This window comes from Hyla sarda, chromosome 3 (genome assembly GCF_029499605.1).
Source record: "Hyla sarda isolate aHylSar1 chromosome 3, aHylSar1.hap1, whole genome shotgun sequence".
NCBI lineage: Eukaryota > Metazoa > Chordata > Amphibia > Anura > Hylidae > Hyla > Hyla sarda.
In genome coordinates, this window is record NC_079191.1 from 74,255,014 (window position 1) to 74,276,076 (window position 21,063).

Genomic DNA, 21,063 nt, shown 5'->3' on the forward strand with positions numbered 1-21,063 from the left:
TATACATTGTATGTTGAGTCTGGTTTCAACTTACAATGGTCCAGAAAAGACCATTGTATGTTGAAACTATTGTATGTTGAGGCCATTGTAAGTTGAGGGATCACTGTATATTATTTTTATGTGTTTATATGCAGTGCACTCATACGTCTATTTTTATGTCACTCATTTTTGTTTACTACATATTATTTGTATGTGTTTATAAGGTACACACCATACATAACATAATACACATAAACCGGTCGTTCTTCCCTTTCCTAACCGCATGAACTCCCAGCATCCCGCACACAGCTGCCCCTAGCGGCGGCTGTAGTGAATAACCAGCGATCCGTTGTTGCTCAGGTAACCGCTTGGCTTATACGAGAGATAACAGTGAGCGCAGAGCGGAGGAGAACGGGAGCGGAGCGGAGGTCAGTGTACGGCACGGCGGGCGACGGGGTGTACTGCGGATGGATGATGGGTTGCATTGCTGATGGGGTGTACTGCGGATGGATGATGGGTTGCATTGCTGATGGGGTGTACTGCGGATGGATGATGGGTTGCATTGCTGATGGGGTGTACTAGTGATGGGTGATGGGTTGCACGGCTGATGGGGTGTACTAGTGATGGGTGACGGGGTGCACGGCGGGTGGGTGACGGCGGGTGTGTTCTGTGACCCTCACGTTTATATACTGCTCCACAATGTATGTATGTATGTAGCAGTTTAGCACAGGTATAGCAGAGCTGTGTTTGTCATAGGTTTTATGCACCATTCATCTATATTACCTCATGTTATGGTGTTTTATTCTATTACAGGTAAAATCTACAATGTGATCAAAGGGAAGAAATAATCAATTCAGCTCAGCTACATCTGTACTGTCTATAGAGGTGGTCTCCAAACTGTGGACCTCCAGATGTTGCAAAACTACAACTCCTAGCATGGGAGTTGTAGTTCTGCATCATCTGGTGGTCCGCAGTTTGGAGACTACTTCTATAGAAAAAGTCTGTGTTTTATAATAAAATGATAATTTTTATTTTATTATACTATATTATTGTTTACAGTAAACTGCACAGATCACATAGGGTATTCCAATATCAGTATGTTATCCTCTACACCCGTGGTCTCAAACTGTGGCCCTCCAGATGTGGCAAAACTTCAACTACCAGCATGCCCGGACAGCCGTTGGCTGTCCGGGCATGCTGGGAGTTGAAGTTTTGCCACATCTGGAGGGCCACAGATTGAGACCACTGCAAAATAGATAAGGTTACTATGCACACGTACAGTGTCCTGCACATATTTGATGCGCAGGATTTGAAGCTGCAGATTTTATGCTGAAGCGTTCAGTGTAAATCTGTATATACTACCAACCTACTGGGTGCCCAGTAGGTTGGTAGTATATTAAGTTGGCCCAGAGACCCCTAGGGGAGTTTTGTGGTGACAGTGTAAATCTGTAGCATCATATATGCGCAGGATACTGTACGTGTGAATAGACCCTAAATGGGCGCTATCGCTGTATAAAAAAAACTTTTGACACGTTGTAGAGACATGTCGAAACTTTTTATCGGTCGGGGTCTCAGTGTTCAGAACACGGCGGGAGAAGAGCGCGGTAAACGTGTTCCCTTCCGCCTCCGTGCCGCATGACCAAGAGAAAACTCACAGCGTAAGTCTATGGGAATGTCTGGGCGCCAGCACAGAGAGTGGGGAGTGAAGTGCCAGCTGCGAGCTCATTTCCTGGCTGGTTCTAGTGATTGGTCAGGGTCTGAACACTCAGACCCTGACCAATCAAAACTATTGACATGCCTCTAGGTCACATCGAAAGTTTTTATTTTATTTTATTTTTTTTTTTTTAAACGACAGGGACCCTTTAACATACTGACTGTAGGGGTCTGACTGCAGGGACTAGAGCCCTGTGCGGGACTGTTTTTTTAATCCCGCTCCCACCCGCTCTCTATGAATTTCTGACCGCTCCTGCAACATGTGTGTCCAATCTTGCCCGCTCCCGCAATCATTTAGGGCTAGTAATGGTGCCCTGTGGTTTTTCTACTAAGCAGAAATGCCATTCAGGAGCCTGAGAAAGCTGTGTGACAGTCAGACCCTGTAATGACTCATGACCCTGTAATTATCACAAGGTCTGACTGTTAACACACAGCCATAAGCAGATAGGCCATTAAAGGGGCACTCCAGTGGAAAACCTTTTTATTTTATTTTTTTAAATCAACTGGTACTAGAAAGTTAAACAGATTTGTAAATTACTTCTATTAAAAAAAAAAACCTTAATCCTTCCAGTACTTATTAGTTGCTGAATACTACAGAGGAAATTATTTTCTTTTTGGAACACAGAGCTCTCTGCTGACATCATGACCACAGTGCTCTCTGCTGACATCTCTGTCCATTTTAGGAACTGTCCAGAGTAGGAGAAAATCCCCATAGCAAACATATGCTGCTCTGGACAGTTCCTAAAATGGACAGAGATGTCAGCAGAGAGCACTGTGCTCGTGATGTCAGCAGAGAGCACTGTGTTCCAAAAAGAAAAGAATTGACTCTGTAGTATTCAGCAGCTAATAAGTACTGGAAGGATTAAGATCTGTTAATAGAAGTAATTTACAAATCTGTTTAACTTTCTGGCACCAGTTGATTTAAACAAAAATGTTTTCCACTTGAGTTTTCCATCGGCCACAGTATGGAGACCTAGGCCATAGGTAGCCTGGAAAAGTAGCCTGGGAAAGTTAAGCGACACATTCTTACCTAGCTTTTCTAAGATTCTGAATGGCATATCTGCATTCTCAGGTACTATAGATAAGTTATGCAGTATAATACCTTCCATTATGTGTGGGCGCACAGGGCACTGGTGGGCACTAAGGACTTGAGTCTGGCAGTATATGGTGGCGCCCTCTTTCTACAGAACACAGTACACATGACATGCCATTATCTTGGCCCAGGGCATCGGTGGGCACTGCCAAGCAAGGTAGGATGCACCCCTAAGGGGGCTGGGTAGTGTACCTGGTCCTTGAGTTGACTAAAGTCAGAAGTCCTCCTAATAGCAACCTCCGAACACTAGGGGAACCTCCTAAAACTAGGGGAAAAAAGTCTCGGGACCCCCATTCTAGTAATTAGTGGGGGTTTCAGTGATAAATACCTTCAATCATGATATACAGCGGATCACCTCTTTAACACTTGTATAGTATAGTGTGATTTCTCTAAACGTGCTCTGGCGGTCACACACTGGGAGTTGCAAAACTACAACTCCCAGCATGCCCGGACAGCCTACGGCTGTCCGGGCATGCTGGGAGTTGTAGTTTTGCAACAGCTGGAGAGCCCCAGTATGCAGGGCTACAGGGTCCCATCACAGTCTTACCTCTCTGCAGCCCCTTTAAAACAACTGTAATAGAAAAAAGTGATAGGTGTGTCAGGCGCCGCTTATCTCCCTAAAAAGTAAAGGTCCTTCCTTGTGGATGAGTATTTACGTGCTGGTGACATGGTCCGCTACCCTAAAAAACAAAGGAGCAGTGTCTCTCCTGTGTACAGAGCATTGTTGGATTTAGATAAGAACATTCCTGAACTGTCTGCCGGATGTTCCAGGGTTCTGAGAAGTCCAATGGAAGGTTCTGAACGATCTGTTCATCTGTATTTAAAAAGGAAAACCCTGAAACCTTTAACATTATTATTTTTATTATTATTATTATTATTATTAACCTCATCATCATTTTAGATTTTTGCAGAATGCTTAAAGGGGTACTCCACTGGAATTTCTTTCTTTCTTTCTTTTTTTTTTTTTTTTTAAATCAACTGGTGCCAGAAAGTTAAACAAATTTGTATATTTCTTCTATTTCAAAATCTTAATCCTTCCAGTACTTATCAGCTGATGTATGATCCACAGGAAGTTCTTTTCTTTTAGAATTTCCTTTCTGTCTGACCACAGTGCTCTCTGCTGTCAGGAACTGTCCAGAACAGGAGAGGTTTGCTATGGGGATTTGCTCCTGCCCTGGACAGTTCGTGACATGGACAGAGGTGTCAGCAGAGAGCAGACAGAAAAGAAATTCAAAAAGAAAAGAACTTCCTGTGGAGTATACAGCAGCTGATAAGTACTGGAAGGATTAAGATTTTTAAATAGAAGTAATTTACAAATATGTTTAACTTTCTTGCACCAGTTGATTGAATTTTTTTTTTCTAGTGGCGTACCCCTTTAAAGGGTTACTCCACTCCCCAGCGTCCGGAACATTGAGTTCTGAACGCTGTGTGCGGGCTTCCGTGTTCACCCCCCCCCCTCGTGATGTAAAGCCCTGCCCCCTCAATGCAAGTCTATGGGAGGGGGCGTGACGGCCATCACGCCCCCTTCCCATAGACTTTCATTGAGGGGGCAGGCCGTGATGTCACAAGGGGGCGGGTGTAAACACGGAAGCCCGCACACAGCATTCGAAACTCAATGTTCCGGACGCTGGGGAGCGGAGTAAACCTTTGACCTGCTTTGCAAGTATGTTCCCTAGTTGCTGTGCAAAATTTATTATGTTGTGCACATCACTTCCTAAATTTGCGCAAATGACAGGAAGGCAAAAAATACAACTTTTACGCATGTGACCAATTCAGCGCACCAACCTGCTAACTGCAACTGCTAACCACATCCACTGGAAGGGCACAACAACAAAAAATGACCAGCGCAGACAACATGAAAATAGCGCAAAATTTGATTATAGTCTTTGGACAAGCCAATGTGCAAAACTGCGCATGCAATTTTGCAGGTGCACACTAGTTCATAAATTTCTCCTGATGTGTTTGTTGGGTTTTATTTGTTTATTTTGTTATGTTTTCAAATAATAACAGCGAAAAGGAATTAAACAGTTAAAGAGTACCCGTCGGATCCAACCCAAAAAATTTTTCTTAAATATATCACTCAGTACCTAATCCTTACCATGTACATCTACTATTTTTACGTGTCTAGAGCCTTTATATATTTTTTTTTCATTACACTTTTAATTGAGCTCACTAGTCTGAATTCCTCTCAAAGGGAGGGGGTGTGGCATCACTGTGCAGGTCTCCGCCCCCTCCCTCAGTATGCTGTCTGCTCACATCTCCCCTAGTATTAGCAGAACTACAACTCCCAGCTTGTCCTCACTGACAGTATCGGGACACAAGATGACAGTGGGAGGATTTTTCCTCCAGGTGTGAGCACTGCGCTCACAGCTGTCAATCAAGGATGTGAGTCCATGACATAGGTGATGATGCATGGACACAGCAGGACTAATATGTATCCAGGCAGGGGGGGGGGGGGGGGGGGGGAGGGCAGTTGTTTGACTGGCTTTTTCAGTATAAAAAACTGAAAATTTTCTAATGAAAGCAATTGCAGAACCTATTGGTTATACATGCTTTACAACATATCAACGTTTTTTTTATCTGACAGTGCCCATTTAAGTCAGCATAAAGAAAAAACAATAGAGACAATATATGCAATATGCAAGAACCATAGAGTAAAATGGCAATATGGTTGCACGCAGGTCAAACTATAACAATGTAGAGTTGTACCAGTCCAGGATCCTCAACTTCTTGAAATTAAAGGAGATCTCCGGTAAAAAATTAATTATCCCCTATGGGGAATGGGGGTTGTGGGACTGGTATGACAAACAAAGATGGACTGTAAATTGCAGACAATGGCCCCGATTTATACATCTCCCTGAAACCAAAACTGCCTGGTTTTGCCAATAACAACCAATCACAGCTCAGCTTTCATTTTACCAGAATGCACATAGTACATTAAAGTCACCATCACTCTGCTGACTCAATAACTGTAGAGACCAAAACTCGTCTGGCAGTAAAATTAGCACAAAATCTGTGCAGCAGGTACTTTATAGCATGAGATTCCATGGCAGCTGCATGCCAGCCTTACATCACCAAGCACAATGCCAGGCTTCTCCTGTATTGTTGTGAAGTGCCACCACTGGACCGCGGAGTAGAAGAAGCGTGTTCTCTGGTGGGGTGGATCAGCTTCTCTGTTTGGCATCTGATGGACGAGTCTGGGGTTGGTGAATGCCAGGAGAACGTTACCTGCCCGACTGCATTATGCCAGCAGTAAAGGAGATAATGTTATGGTGTTTTTCAGGGCCTGGCCCATAGCTCTAGTGAAAGGAAATCTTAAAGCTTCAGCATAGCACGATATTCTGGACAGTTGTAGCTGCCAACTTTGTAGGAACAGTTTGGGTTCGGCTCTTTACTGATCCAGCACGACTGAGCCAGTGCACAAAGCAAGGTCCATAAAGGCATGAAGGGAAGGTTGGTGTAAAAGAAACTGACTGGCCGCACAAGTCCGGACCTCAACCCCATCCAAAACCTTTGGGATGAACTAGAATGGATCATGTGATCCAACGTCAGAGTCTATACTCACATATGCTCCTCTAGGTGATGGCCAAAAGTTCCTACAGACAATTCCAAAATCTTGTAGAAAGTCTTCCCTATTATAGCTGCAAAAGAGAACCAACTCCATTTTGATGTCTTTTCAGGCTGTGATTGTCCTAAATGTCCTAAAACATCCTTTAGGTATAATGTGTAGGTGTCCCAATACTTTTGTCCATATAGTGTACACCAATCCTTATCTATGGCAAAGCCACATGAGTCAGTAAACCAAATATAGTCTACTTGTGACTGTGTTTTGTCTGTTTTACACCAGTATTCCCATGGCAGAGATGATAACCGTGATGTTTAATGGGGTCTTATTGTCATTATTGTTTTCTGTATAAGTATTATGTCATATCACTAGCATATACCACATGGTAAGTGGGGATCCAACTGCTGGAACGGTCACACATTACTATAAGTAGTGAAAGTGGCGACTACTAGGGCTGTCTTCACAGTACATTGTCCTGTATGCAACAGGAAAGGAGTGGAATAACACAGCAGACTGCACTATTCTCTACAGGGACATCTGGCAAAAAATATAGTGCACTTTATAGTTTTTACTTTTTATGTGGGAGCTTTAGTCTTTGCGGTAGTATCCAACATGATATACACCAAAAATCCTTCTGAAACATACCTCCAACAGACTGTGAAAGTAGCCTCAAGTGTAATGGCCACTACTGCTAATCAAGTCCTGTGAGTCATGTCAGAATCCCTGGTGGTCTAGGGCAGTCAGAGGGTAAATATCAGTATGCCTAGTGGTCTGGGACTGTAAGAAGGATTGTAATAATCCCTGGTGGTCTAGGGCAGTCAGAGAGTAAATATCAGTAAGCCTAGTGGTCTGGGACTGTAAGGAGGATTGTTATAATCCCTGGTGATCTAGGGCAGTCAGAGGGTAAATATCAGTACGCCTAGTGGTCTGGGACTGTAAGGAGGATTGTAATAATCCCTGGTGGTCTAGGGCAGTCAGAGGGTAAATATCAGTAGCCTAGTGTTCTGGGACTGTAAGGAGGATTGTTATAATCCCTGGTGATCTAGGGCAGTCAGAGGGTAAATATCAGTACACCTAGTGGTCTGGGACTGTAAGGAGGATTGTTATAATCCCTGGTGATCTAGGGCAGTCAGAGGGTAAATATCAGTACGCCTAGTGGTCTGGGACTGTAAGGAGGATTGTTATAATCCCTGGTGATCTAGGGCAGTCAGAGGGTAAATATCAGTACGCCTAGTGGTCTGGGACTGTAAGGAGGATTGTAATAATCCCTGGTGGTCTAGGGCAGTGAGAGGGTAAATATCAGTAGCCTAGTGTTCTGGGACTGTAAGGAGGATTGTTATAATCCCTGGTGATCTAGGGCAGTCAGAGGGTAAATATCAGTAGCCTAGTGGTCTGGGTCTGAAAGGAGGATTGTAATAATCCCTGGTGGTCTAGGGCAGTCAGAGGGTAAATATCAGTACGCCTAGTGGTCTGGGACTGTAAGGAGGATTGTAATAATCCCTGGTGGTCTAGGGCAGTCAGAGGGTAAATATCAGTAGGCTAGTGGTCTGGGTCTGTAAGGAGGATTGTAATAATCCCTGGTGATCTAGGGCAGTCAGAGGGTAAATATAAGTACGCCTAGTGGTCTGGGACTGTAAGGAGGATTGTAATAATCCCTGGTGGTCTAGGGCAGTCAGAGGGTAAAAATCAGTAGCCTAGTGTTCTGGGACTGTAAGGAGGATTGTTATAATCCCTGGTGATCTAGGGCAGTCAGAGGGTAAATATCAGTACACCTAGTGGTCTGGGACTGTAAGGAGGATTGTTATAATCCCTGGTGATCTAGGGCAGTCAGAGGGTAAATATCAGTACGCCTAGTGGTCTGGGACTGTAAGGAGGATTGTAATAATCCCTGGTGGTCTAGGGCAGTCAGAGGGTACATATCAGTAGCCTAGTGTTCTGGGACTGTAAGGAGGATTGTTATAATCCCTGGTGATCTAGGGCAGTCAGAGGGTAAATATCAGTAGCCTAGTGGTCTGGGTCTGAAAGGAGGATTGTAATAATCCCTGGTGGTCTAGGGCAGTCAGAGGGTAAATATCAGTACGCCTAGTGGTCTGGGATTGTAAGGAGGATTGTAATAATCCCTGGTGATCTAGGGCAGTCAGAGGGTAAATATCAGTAGCCTAGTGGTCTGGGACTGTAAGGAGGATTGCTATAATCCCTGGGGGTCTAGGGCAGTCAGAGGGTAAATATCAGTACGCCTAGTGGTCTGGGACTGTAAGGAGGATTGTAATAATCCCTGGTGGTCTAGGGCAGTCAGAGGGTAAATATCAGTACGCCTAGTGGTCTGGGATTGTAAGGAGGATTGTAATAATCCCTGGTGGTCTAGGGCAGTCAGAGGGTAAATATCAGTACGCCTAGTGTTCTGGGTCTGTAAGGAGGATTGTAATAATCCCTGGTGATCTAGGGCAGTCAGAGGGTAAATATCAGTAGCCTAGTGGTCTGGGACTGTAAGGAGGATTGCTATAATCCCTGGGGGTCTAGGGCAGTCAGAGGGTAAATATCAGTACGCCTAGTGGTCTGGGACTGTAAGGAGGATTGTAATAATCCCTGGTGGTCTAGGGCAGTCAGAGGGTAAATATCAGTAGCCTAGTGGTCTGGGACTGTAAGGAGGATTGTTATAATCCTTGGTGGTCTGGGGCAGTGTAGGAGTTAAAGGTGTTATTTGTTGGTGAACACTAAAAATAAAAAAGCAGAGGACGGCGTCCACTTGTCTTACCTGGTCAACTAAGTTGTTTTGGTAATTGAGACACGCTCTTTTCCTATTCCAAATTGCTTTACATAGTGGTTTGGCACTAAAAACTACATTGCCCATGATCCCTCACAGCCCCTATTTCAGTTTGCACCCCTCCCAGCCTCCCAAATCAGTGTTCATAGCCAGTGAAGCGCACCAGTGTGGCCAGCTTGTCCAGCGAATTAGAACTAAGCAAGCTACGTCACAAACCAATGTGATCTCAGGGGGAAGACCCGACTGAGGGGACAGGACCTGGCCAAACCCCCTGAGATGATGATGGTGGTATGGGACATCTTACAAAGTTGCATAACTATTAAACTACTATAGATTATGACAAATTTTCTAGCGCCAGAGTACCCCTTTAATGTAGGGATCCCTTATGGATTATAGACTCCCTAGTGGTCTAGTGCAATAAAATAAAGGAGCTAGTGTCAGAATCATCCCTGGTGGTCAAGAGCAGGGAAGGGGGTCATTTCAGTAACCCTTCTTGTCCAGGGTAGTAAAACAATTAATGTAAGAGGCCAGAGGTTTCTTACCCCTCTAGGGTCCTGCACTGCTCTGGCTGCAATATCCTCCATCCACTGACCATAGAGATGAGTGCAGGGAGGGCATGGAGAGGACTGTGCACCTGTAACTGTAGGCCTTTGCAGTTCTCTCTGATTAGGCTGAACAAAGCAGAAGTGCTTTGCCCAATCATTATTAGGAAAGTCAGCTTAAGTGGGGTGGAAGGGGGCCTGTTCACACTCCTAGCTTGGAAGGGGCCCAGTTACAAGTGCGACTGCTGTAACCCCTAAATCTTAATAAATTGGCTGCTGGGCAATTCCCTTAGCACCAATCAGTGCTAAAAGTTTCACTCTGGAAGTTATAGAGCCAGTGGGGCCTTGGCAGACTATTCTGTGCTCCCAATCGAATGAATTCTTGAGAGGCCCAGATAGGCAGCAGATATACATTTCAGGCTTCCAGATTTACCTCTCCTGAGGGGAGTCTTAGCGCCCGAATCCCCCAGTGATAACATGTAACATTTATCTATGATTGAAATTACATGTTATAAACAGCAACCAATCGTCTTTAAGTGTCCCTTGTCCCAGCACTGTGTGCAGCAGGTGACGGTGTGGACTGGTGACACAGCCGGTGAGGCCAGATCTTGTTACTGAGCAACATTAATATATTAACCAAGGAATGCCGGCCGCCTGTAATCTGCTCAATGGTCAGGAAGGAGTCAGATTTCATCTACATTTCCTGAAGCAGTATTAGATATACCGTATATACTCGAGTATAAGCCGACCCGAATATAAGCTGAGTCCCCTAATTTCACCCCAAAAACCCAGGGAAAGTTATTGACTCAAGTATAAGCCTAGGGTGGGAAATACATCATCCCCCCCTGTCTTCATCCAGACCCCCTGTCATTAACACCCTCATCATCATCACCCTGTCATCCCCCCTTCATCATCATTACCCTGTCATCATCCCCCCTTCCTCATCATTACCCTGTCATCATCCCCCCTTTATCATTACCCTGTCATCATCCCCCCTTCATCATCATTACCCTGTCATCATCCCCCTTCATCATCATTACCCTGTCATCATCCCCCCTTCCTCATCATTACCCTGTCATCATCCCCCCTTTATCATTACCCTGTCATCATCCCCCCTTCATCATCATTACCCTGTCATCATCCCCCTTCATCATCATTACCCTGTCATCATCCCCCCTTCATCATTACCCTGTCATCATCCCCCCCTTCATCATCATTACCCTGTCATCATCCCCCCTTCATCATCATCACCCTGTCATCATCCCCCCTTCATCATCATTACCCTGTCATCATCCCCCCTTCATCATCATTACCCTGTCATCATCCCCCCTTCATCATCATTACCCTGTCATCATCCCCCCTTCATCATCATTACCCTGTCATCATCCCCCCTTCATCATCATTACCCTGTCATCATCCCCCCTTCATCATCATTACCCTGTCATCATCCCCCCTTCATCATCATTACCCTGTCATCATCCCCCCTTCATCATCATTACCCTGTCATCATCCCCCCTTCATCATCATTACCCTGTCATCATCCCCCCTTCATCATCATTACCCTGTCATCATCCCCCCTTCATCATCATTACCCGGTCATCATCCCCCCTTCATCATCATTACCCTGTCATCATCCCCCCCTTCATCATAATTACCCTATCATCATCCCCCTTCATCATTACCCTGTCATTACCCCCCCCCTTCATCATAATTACCCTGTCATCATCCCCCCTTCATCATTACCCTGTCATCATCCCCCCTTCATCATTACCCTGTCATCATGCCCCCCTTCATCATTGCCCTGTCATCATCCCCCCTTCATCATTACCCTGTCATTATCCCCCTTCATCATCATTACCCTGTCATCATCCCCCTTCATCATCATCACCCTGTCATCATCCCCCCCTTTATCATCATTACCCTGTCATCATCCCCCCTTCATCATCATTACCCTGTCATCATCCCCCCTTCATCATCATTACCCTGTCATCATCCCCCCTTCATCATCATTACCCTGTCATCATCCCCCCTTCATCATCATTACCCTGTCATCATCCCCCCTTCATCATCATTACCCTGTCATCATCCCCCCTTCATCATCATTACCCTGTCATCATCCCCCCTTCATCATCATTACCCTGTCATCATCCCCCCTTCATCATCATTACCCTGTCATCATCCCCCCTTCATCATCATTACCCTGTCATCATCCCCCCTTCATCATCATTACCCTGTCATCATCCCCCCTTCATCATCATTACCCGGTCATCATCCCCCCTTCATCATCATTACCCTGTCATCATCCCCCCCTTCATCATAATTACCCTATCATCATCCCCCTTCATCATTACCCTGTCATTACCCCCCCCCTTCATCATAATTACCCTGTCATCATCCCCCCTTCATCATTACCCTGTCATCATCCCCCCTTCATCATTACCCTGTCATCATCCCCCCTTCATCATTACCCTGTCATCATGCCCCCCTTCATCATTACCCTGTCATCATCCCCCCTTCATCATTACCCTGTCATCATCCCCCCCTTCATCATTACCCTGTCATCATCCCCCCCTTCATCATTACCCTGTCATCATCCCCCCTTCATCATTACCCTGTCATCATCCCCCCCTTCATCATTACCCTGTCATCATCCCCCCCTTCATCATTACCCTGTCATCATCCCCCCTTCATCACCCCCCCTTCATCATTACCCTGTCATCATCACCCCCTTCATCATTACCCTGTCATCATCCCCCCCTTCATCATCCCCCCTTCATCATTACCCTGTCATCATCCCCCCCTTCATCATCCCCCCTTCATCATTACCCTGTCATCATCCCCCCTTCATCATCATTACCCTGTCATCATCCCCCCTTCATCATTACCCTGTCATCATCCCCCCCTTCATCATTACCCTGTCATCATCCCACACCACCCCCTTCATCATCACCGCTTGTCAATGTCTGATTTAACAGTGGTCTTCAACCTGCGGACCTCCAGATGTTCCAAAACTACAACTCCCAGCATGCCCGGACAGCCGATGGCTGTCCGGGCTTGCTGGGAGTTGTAGTTTTGAAACATCTGGAGGTCCGCAGGTTGAAGACCACTGAGGGCGGAGAGTTCACTCGAGTATAAGCCGAGGGGGGTGTTTTCAGCACGAAAAATCGTGCTGAAAAACTCGGCTTATACTCTAGTATATACGGTATATATAGAGAGAGCCAATGTGACTATTCAGGGCTCTTGTGACCACAGTGCTATAGTGGACTCCACTGGTGGATATCCACCCAGAATCTGGTCATCTGGTTACTGATTCTCATAGAGGTTTCCTATTAGAGCTGGATGTCAGTTAAATATTAATTTTGCATTACATGTCCAACAATACGACCTGTTCTGCCTTATCCATTGCTTTTCTCTGCAGTTTACATCCCTTTTACCAGTGGATAAAATCAATACATAAAAACAACCAATATTGAAATCCAGCAACTCTCTATGAGTAAAATACTGGAAGCTTTATATCATGGCACTGCACAGTAATCCAGAACTGCAGGATGCATACAAATATGTTCCAAAAGGTAACAGTGTTACTAACAGACACATGTAGACATCTGTACTCAGAGTACAATTAAAGGGTACCTCTCATCAAAAAAACTTTTGATATATTATAGATTGATGTATGCAGAATAACTTCACAATTGCATGTTATTAAAAAATATGCTTCTTTCTATTTAATTTTCCACTTTGAAGAAATGACCACTAGGGGTCTCCCTACCAGTCCTGGCAGCAAGCATTTCAGACTCATGCTGGAGTCCTAAACACTACGAGCTGCCAGTCTACTTTGTTCACAAAGGAGAACACTCAGAGCTGCCAGCCTGCTTTGTTCACAGCCTGTTTGGCTGTGAACAAAGCAGGCTGGCAGCTCTGAGTGTTTAGGACTCCAGCATGAGTCAGAAATGCTTGCTGACAGGACTGATCAGGAAAAATACAATAGAAAGAAGCATATTTTTCATTAACATGCTATTGTAAAGTTATTCAACATTCATTAATCTAAAATATATCAAAAGTTTATTTGATGAGAGGTACCCTTTAAAGATATATAGATCCTATGAGTAAAGACAGCTAGGTCTGAAATGCGTCAGCCAGCAACCACATTTCTCTGTTGTCTATTAGAACATTTTTATATGCATTCTGCCATTCTGGATTACTCTACTTTTAAATATTTGAAATAAACCTTCCAATAGTTTACTCAAAGAAAGCTGCTGTTTTTTGTTTTTTGTTTTTTTTTTGTGCAAAATATTGCTGTAAAGTACTCTAAGCCAGGCATGAAGGGCCATGATTTCAGGTACCTTTGACTTTCCCTGCAGGCTCTGCCGACTACTAACATCAACGCTTTAAAGGGGTACTCCGCTGCCAGACATCTTATCCCCTATCCAAAGGATAGGGGATAAGATGTCTGATTGCGGGGGTCCCACCGCTGGGGACCCCCTGCAATCTCCCTGCTGCACTCAGGGTTCATTTAGAGTGTCGGGTGCAGTGCGGGAGCGCCGGAGGCTCCTGATGTCACAGCCGCGCCCCTCAATGCAAGTCAATGGGAGGGTCCATCACGCCCCCTCCCATAGACTTGCATTGAGGGGGCATGGCCGTGACATGAAGAGCAGGGCGTGGCCTCCGCTCCGTATCGCCAGTCGTCCGGAACGCCGGGACCCTCGCGATCAGACATCTTATCCCCTATTTATTGGATATATGGAATCTGACCAAAACCGGAAACGCTTGGAGGTGCATTTTTTGGCTCCATAGGGTGTGCTTAGAAATAATACAGAAGTTCTGTCTAATGATGAGCAGGATAGATGATAATGGGATTGGATCAGGTCGGATGGATCAGTTTGCTCACGTGAATATTGCGATCATCCTTGAGATCAATGATTTTCAGTGCTTGTTGTCTGACGGACAGTAAAGCCTAATCTGATACCCATCCTCTATGTAGCTTCCCTGGTTACCAAAGCTTCCTGCTGTTTGGGGAGGAGATGCAATGTGCTGCTTCTTCTGACTTCAGCCATTATTTTGTAGACTCTGTCTCGAAGGTGAACAATCGCAGTAGGTGAGCTCCCTCAGATATACCTACCGTATATACTCCAGTATAAGCCGAGTTTTTCAGCACGATTTTTCGTGCTGAAAGCACCCCCCTCAGCTTATACTCGAGTGACCTCTCCGCCTGTTCAGTGGTCTTCAACCTGCAGACCTCCAGATGTTGCAAAACTACAACTCCCAGCATGCCCGGACAGCCGATGGCTGTCCGGGCATGCTGAGAGTTGTAGTTTTGAAACATCTGGAGGTCCTCAGGTTGAAGACCACTGCGGCCTTTGTCATCATCCAGACCCCCCCCTTTTGTTTTGCACACACTTCCCCTCGATGGGAAGGAAGGGTGAGCTGGTCCGGGCCGTCTATGCTGCAGGGACCGTCCGGTGGGGAGGGATAGTTGTTCCGGGCTGTCCATCTTCACCAGGGGGGGCCTCTTCTCCGCGCTTTGGGCCCGGGATAGGGACGTTGCCTTGATGACGACGCACAGGAACGTTGCGTATGAACGTCCCTGTGCGCCGTCATCAAGGCAACGTCACTAGTTCGGGGCCCGGGCCCGAAGCACGGAGAAGAGGCCCCCCCCCCCCAGTGAAGATGGACAGCCCGGAACAACTATCCCTCCCCACCGGACGGTCCCTGCAGCATAGACGGCCCGGACCAGCTCACCCTAACTTCCCGCCGATGGGAGGTGAGTACAAAACAAAAGGGGGGGGGTCTGGATGATGACGAAGGCCGCAGTGGTCTTCAAGCCGATGGCTGTCCGGGCATGCTGGGAGTTGTAGTTTTGAAACATCTGGAGGTCCGCTGGTTGAAGACCACTGTGACATTGACAGGCGGTGATGATGAAGGGGGGGGGTGTGGGATGATGACAGGGTAATGATGAAGGGGGGGGATGATGACAGGCAGTGATGATGAAGGGGGGATGATGACAGGGTAATGATGAAGGGGGGGATGATGACAGGCAGTGATGATGAAGGGGGGATGATGACAGGGTGATGATGAAGGGGGGGGATGATGACAGGCGGTGATGATGAAGGGGGGATGATGACAGGGTGATGATGATGAGGGTGTTAATGACGGGGGTCTGGATGATGAAGGGGGGGGGGATGATGACAGGGTGATGATGATGATGGTGTTAATGACGGGGGTCTGGATGATGAAGGGGGGGGGGATGATGACAGGGTGATGATGATGATGGTGTTAATGACGGGGGTCTGGATGATGACATGGGGGGATGATGTATTTCCCACCCTAGGCTTATAGTCGAGTAAATAACTTTTCCTGGGTTTTTGGGGTGAAATTCGTGGGCTTGGCTTATATTCGGGTCGGCTTATATTCCAGTATATAGGGTAATCTGTTCTGTAATAATAATCATATTTATATAACTATAGCTCCAACATATTCCACAGCATGTTACTATACATGTACAGGGGGTGCATGTACAGACAAAAATCAGACATTATAGAGGAAGGCCTCGTTCACCACTATTATGATGTATATTTTGTGGTATACATTGAAACACCAGATGACGATTAAGCTAACATATACCACAGCGTACACCTGCAGGATCCATTCATTCCTGTGTGACTAGCATTCTCCATTTGCAATTGTATACTGTTTATTTTTGTCAGACTATATAAGTGTGGTTTTTGTGGCCAGGTTTCTTGTCCTCCCCCATTAGCCTGGTGTTGTCCCCCCTGTAGGTAGTTTTCTCCATTAGCTTGGTATCCCCCCAAAGCCCCAACCCCACCACCCAGTAGTTAGTTTCCCCCATTAGTCTAGTCCCCCACATAGGTAGATTCCTATCAGTCTAACGACCCCCCCCCCCCCCCCCCGCCCCGGATTGTCTTTGGTGAGATGCTCCTGGCAACTTTCAGCTGCAAGTTGTTGAAGTCTAGTTGGGTCAGTGACATATATTATTATTATGAAATACCTGTAGGTGGCGCTCATTATACAGGGCCTGTAGCAGAAGTACAGCAGTGATATACACAATAGATAGACTTGTGGAGTCAGGTGACTGATGATCACACCTAGATACCACATTCTAAAACAAAACGTGATGAAGCTTAGAAGACATGGTAAGTACACACACTGTACAATTTATACAGGAATATTTCATTATTTCACCCCGGGCTCTCTGTGCTATAGGATCTGATCGTTTATAGATGGAGAGGACGATCCTATTTTTTAGTAATATAGAAAGTAGGGGGGGGGGGGGATATTTGTGATTAGTTCTTTCTCCCGTTTCTTTCTACTGATGTGAGTTATTACACTTCATAGATAAAAAAGTTAGAAGATGAGAATTTTTAACGTATTAATTTTCCTGCATGTAGTTATGATTTGTTTCTGAAGTACGACAATATCCAACATCATGATATAGGTTGAGCCTCATATCCATTTATTGTAAAAGTTTTGCTCCGTCAGGGTCAGGATGTTCAGACACCCATTGATCACTAAGAACTTCTCTCCCCATCTCTCTGCTCACAGGCCACATAGACCCTAATCATGTAAACTAATGTAAATGAAGGACACTCTCAGATATACACAGCAGCAAATAAGAGGAAAATACTAATCAAAACTTCACTGGTAGTCTATGGTGAAGGGGTTAACTTTGGTGGTTCATGGTAGAAGAGGGATTAACTCCTTCAGGACAAAGGGCGTACCTGTACGCCCTACGCCCGGTCCCGGTGTTTAAAACGGGGTCACACCATGACCCCGCATCACACCGGGTCGGTCCTGGCTGATAACGATAGCCGGGACCCTGGGCTAATAGCGTACAGCACCGATCGCTGTGCCGCGCTATTAACCCTTTTGACGCGGCGATCAAAGTTGATTGCCGCATCTAAAAATGAAAGTAAACGCTTCCCGGCAGCTCAGTCGGGCTGATCAAGACATCGCGATAAAATCGTAATGTCCTGATCCGCTAGGACGCGAGCGGATACCCTCTTTCTTTGCTCCGTCGCATCCGATTGGCGTTTGATTGCGCCAAGCCTGAGCTACAGGCTTGAGCAATCGAGCCCCTATCTCGCTGATCCATGCAAAGCTATGGCTTTGCAGGGATCAGGGTAAAAGATCAGTGTGTGCAGTGTTATAGGTCCCTATGGGAGCTATAACACTGCAAAAAAAAAGTGAAAAAAAAGTTTACAAAGGTCATTTAACCCCTTCCCTAATAAAAGTTTGAATCACCCCCCTTTTCCCATAAAAAAAAAAATAACTGTGTAAATAAAAAAAGTTTAAAAACATATGCGGTATCGCCGCGTGCGGAAATGTCTAAACTATAAAAATATATCGTTAATTAAATCACACGGTCAATAGCGTACGCATAAAAAAATTCCAAAGTACAAAATAGCATATTTTTGGTAACTTTTTATATCATGAAAAAATGAATAAAAAGCAATAAAAAAGTCCGATCAATACAAAAATGATACCGATAAAAACGTCAGAACACGGCGCAAAAATGAGCCCTCATACCGGCCCGTACGCGGAAAAATAAAAAAGTTATAGGGGTTAGAAGATGAGAATTTTTAACGTATTCATTTTCCTGCATGTAGTTATGATTTGTTTCTGAAGTACGACAATATCCAACCTATATAAGTAGGGGATCATTTTAACCGTATGGACGTACAGAATAATGATAAGGTGTTAACGGAAGCCCCCAACAGTTACAAAATGAAATTTTTCTTCAATTTTGTCGCACAATGAATTTTTTTTCCGCTTGGCCATGGATTTTTTAGGTAAAATGACTGTCACTGCAAAGTAGAATTGGTGGCGCAAAAAATAAGCCATCATATGGAATTGTATGTGCAAAATTGAAAGCATTATGATTTTTAGAAGGTGATGAGGAAAAGATGAAAATTCAGGATACTATTTATTAGGTGCAGGTGCTGCAGCCTCTTCCCTTCCTAGAGTGTATACTGCTGTACACAGGGCTGAGGCTGTACCTAGTATTGAAACCTACTGAAGGGCCCCCAAGCTCCTCCCCTATAAAGTATGCCACACCCACACCAATATACCCCTCCCATACCAAATTGCTCAACACATTCCAATATGCTCCTATAGCCATTTTCTTTGGTCATAATTTAATGCTCTACTGCCATTTTCCAAGATAATGTATGAAGATCATCTGTAAGTAATACTAACATTTATTTATGTAAAGGTGAGGCTGTGTACCTCCAACTGTCTAGATGTTGGCTGCCCGGGCATGCTGCGAGTTATAGTTATGCAATAGCTAGAGGTCCACAGTTTAAAGAGACCTAGGACGGGCATAGCTGGATAGTAAGTTTGATCGGTAGGTAGTTAGTTTGGTAGGTAGGAAGTACAGATGGTAGATAGTTTGGCTGGTAGGTAGATAGGTGGTTTGGCTGGTAGGTAGGTAGTTTGGTTTGTAAGTAATTTGGCTGGTAGATAGGTAGTTTAGCCGGTAGGTATGGAGTTTGGTTGGTAGGTAGGTAGTTTCTGCTGATAGGTAGGTGGGTAGGTAGTTATGCTGGTTGTAGAGGTTGACAAGTAGGTATGTTGTTGGTGGTTTGGTAGGTAGGTAGTTCCCCCCTAACCCCAAGTCCCAGACAGTCAGCATGACCTGTGAGTGATTGGCCGCGCTGACTAAAAGGGACAGAAGAATCCCGGCACCCCTGACCCGTTGGTAGGTGGGTCTGTGGGAGAAAAAAAAAGGCAAGGAACAGGGGGCCCCTTCTTACATGGGGAACCTTACGCCCCCAAATGTGTCAAAAGATAAGAACCATTCGCCCTAATCTGCCCAATATTCTGAATACTATGAATAGTCCCTGGCCCTATCTTATATGAAGGATAGCCTTATGCTTATCCCATGCGGTTTCAACTCCTTCACTGTATTTGCAGCGACCACTTCTGCAGGAAGGCTATTCCACGCATCCACTACTCTCTCAGTAAAGTAATACTTCCTGATATTACTGCAGAAACCTTTGCCCCTCTAATATAAATCTGTTTCCTCTTGTGGTATTTTTTCTTCTTATAAATATGCTCTCCTCCTTTACCGTCTTGATCCCCTTTATGTATATAAAAGTTTCTATCATATCCCTCTGTCTGAGGCTCTGTGTTCACACTAGGGATCGACCGATTATCGGTTTGGCCGATATTATCGTCCGATATTTACAATTTTCTAAGTTATCGGTATCTGCAATTACGGTACCTTGCTGATAATGCCGATAATGCGGGAGCTTTAAATCAATGTACTGCAGCGGCTTTTGCGGGGACAGAGACCGTCGCCCGCTTCTCTCCCCCTGCCTGTCCTGGGGTCCTGAGTCCATCCATCGCCGCTGCCCTATTGCCTCCCCCATCCCCGGTTTTATAATTACATGTTCCCGGGTCTGTGCTACTTCTGTCTCCTTCTGTGCTGTCACTGTGCACCGGGCCACTGACGGTGAAGTCGCTTTAAGGACGTCACTCGTCATTGCGCAGCGCACAGTGACAGCGCAGGACGCAGGAGCCAGAAGTAGCGCGGACCCCGGGAACAGGTAATTATAATTATATCCCCAGGCCGGTGAGTCTGTTCATGGTGAAGGCCAGGCTGGTGACCGGGGACAGCACTCCTCCGGTGTCCGGGTACAGCATGCTCAGGCCGCAGGGCAGCAGAGTGCAGGGCCGGTGCATTGCCGTGGAATGAGATTTGCCATAGAATGAGATGGTCCGCCTCCATCACATCCTATTGGCTCTCTCTTGTCACGTGACATATTTAAACGTCACGCATCGATGCGCACAGTAGTGTCAGTTTAGCTATCACAGGGAGAGGATCTCCTCACCCTGTGATAGCTGAAGCTGTACGGAGCTCTCATGGCCTCTGTGGCCCGACAGAAGTTCACACATGTACGCAGCTCATACGGCTGCCTCATATACATTTACTGTTGATCCACAGCGCTATCGGGATCCCGATGCCCGATGGCGCTGTCATCAGTGTGCGTCCCCGCCAGCGCCCCACGCCCGCAGCTCTACTCCCCGTCCTCCGCCCCCCGCAGCTCTACTCCCCGTCCCGTTAACGCTCAGGGAGCGGGGAACAGAAAGTAGAGCATCGGGCGCAGGTTAAGTTATTCGCGTAGTGCTGCGCATGCGCAGTACTACTTTACCTGCGCCCGATGCTCTACTTTCTGTTCCCCGCTCCTTGAGCGTTAACGGGACGGGGAGTAGAGCTGCGGGGGACGGGGAGTACAGCTGCGGGCATGGGGCGCTCGCGGGGACGCACACTGATGACAGCGCCATCGGGCATAGGAATCCCCATAGTGCTGTGGATCGCTCCCTGAGCGTTAACAGGGGACGGGGAATAGACCTACGGGGGACGGGGAGTAGACATGCGGGGGACGGG

At 46.0% G+C, this 21,063-nt stretch overlaps 1 protein-coding gene across 1 annotated transcript in view; it reads left to right on the forward strand.

Moving 5' to 3' along the window:
- The first annotated feature begins 276 nt into the window (after positions 1 to 276).
- DZIP1L (DAZ interacting zinc finger protein 1 like) overlaps positions 277 to 21,063 on the forward strand; it is an 86,440-nt gene continuing 65,653 nt past the window's right edge. Inside the window, exon 1 of the mRNA XM_056564353.1 lies at positions 277 to 407. The gene's annotated coding sequence lies outside the window, so the exon portion shown is untranslated. The remainder of the gene's footprint in view (positions 408 to 21,063) is intronic.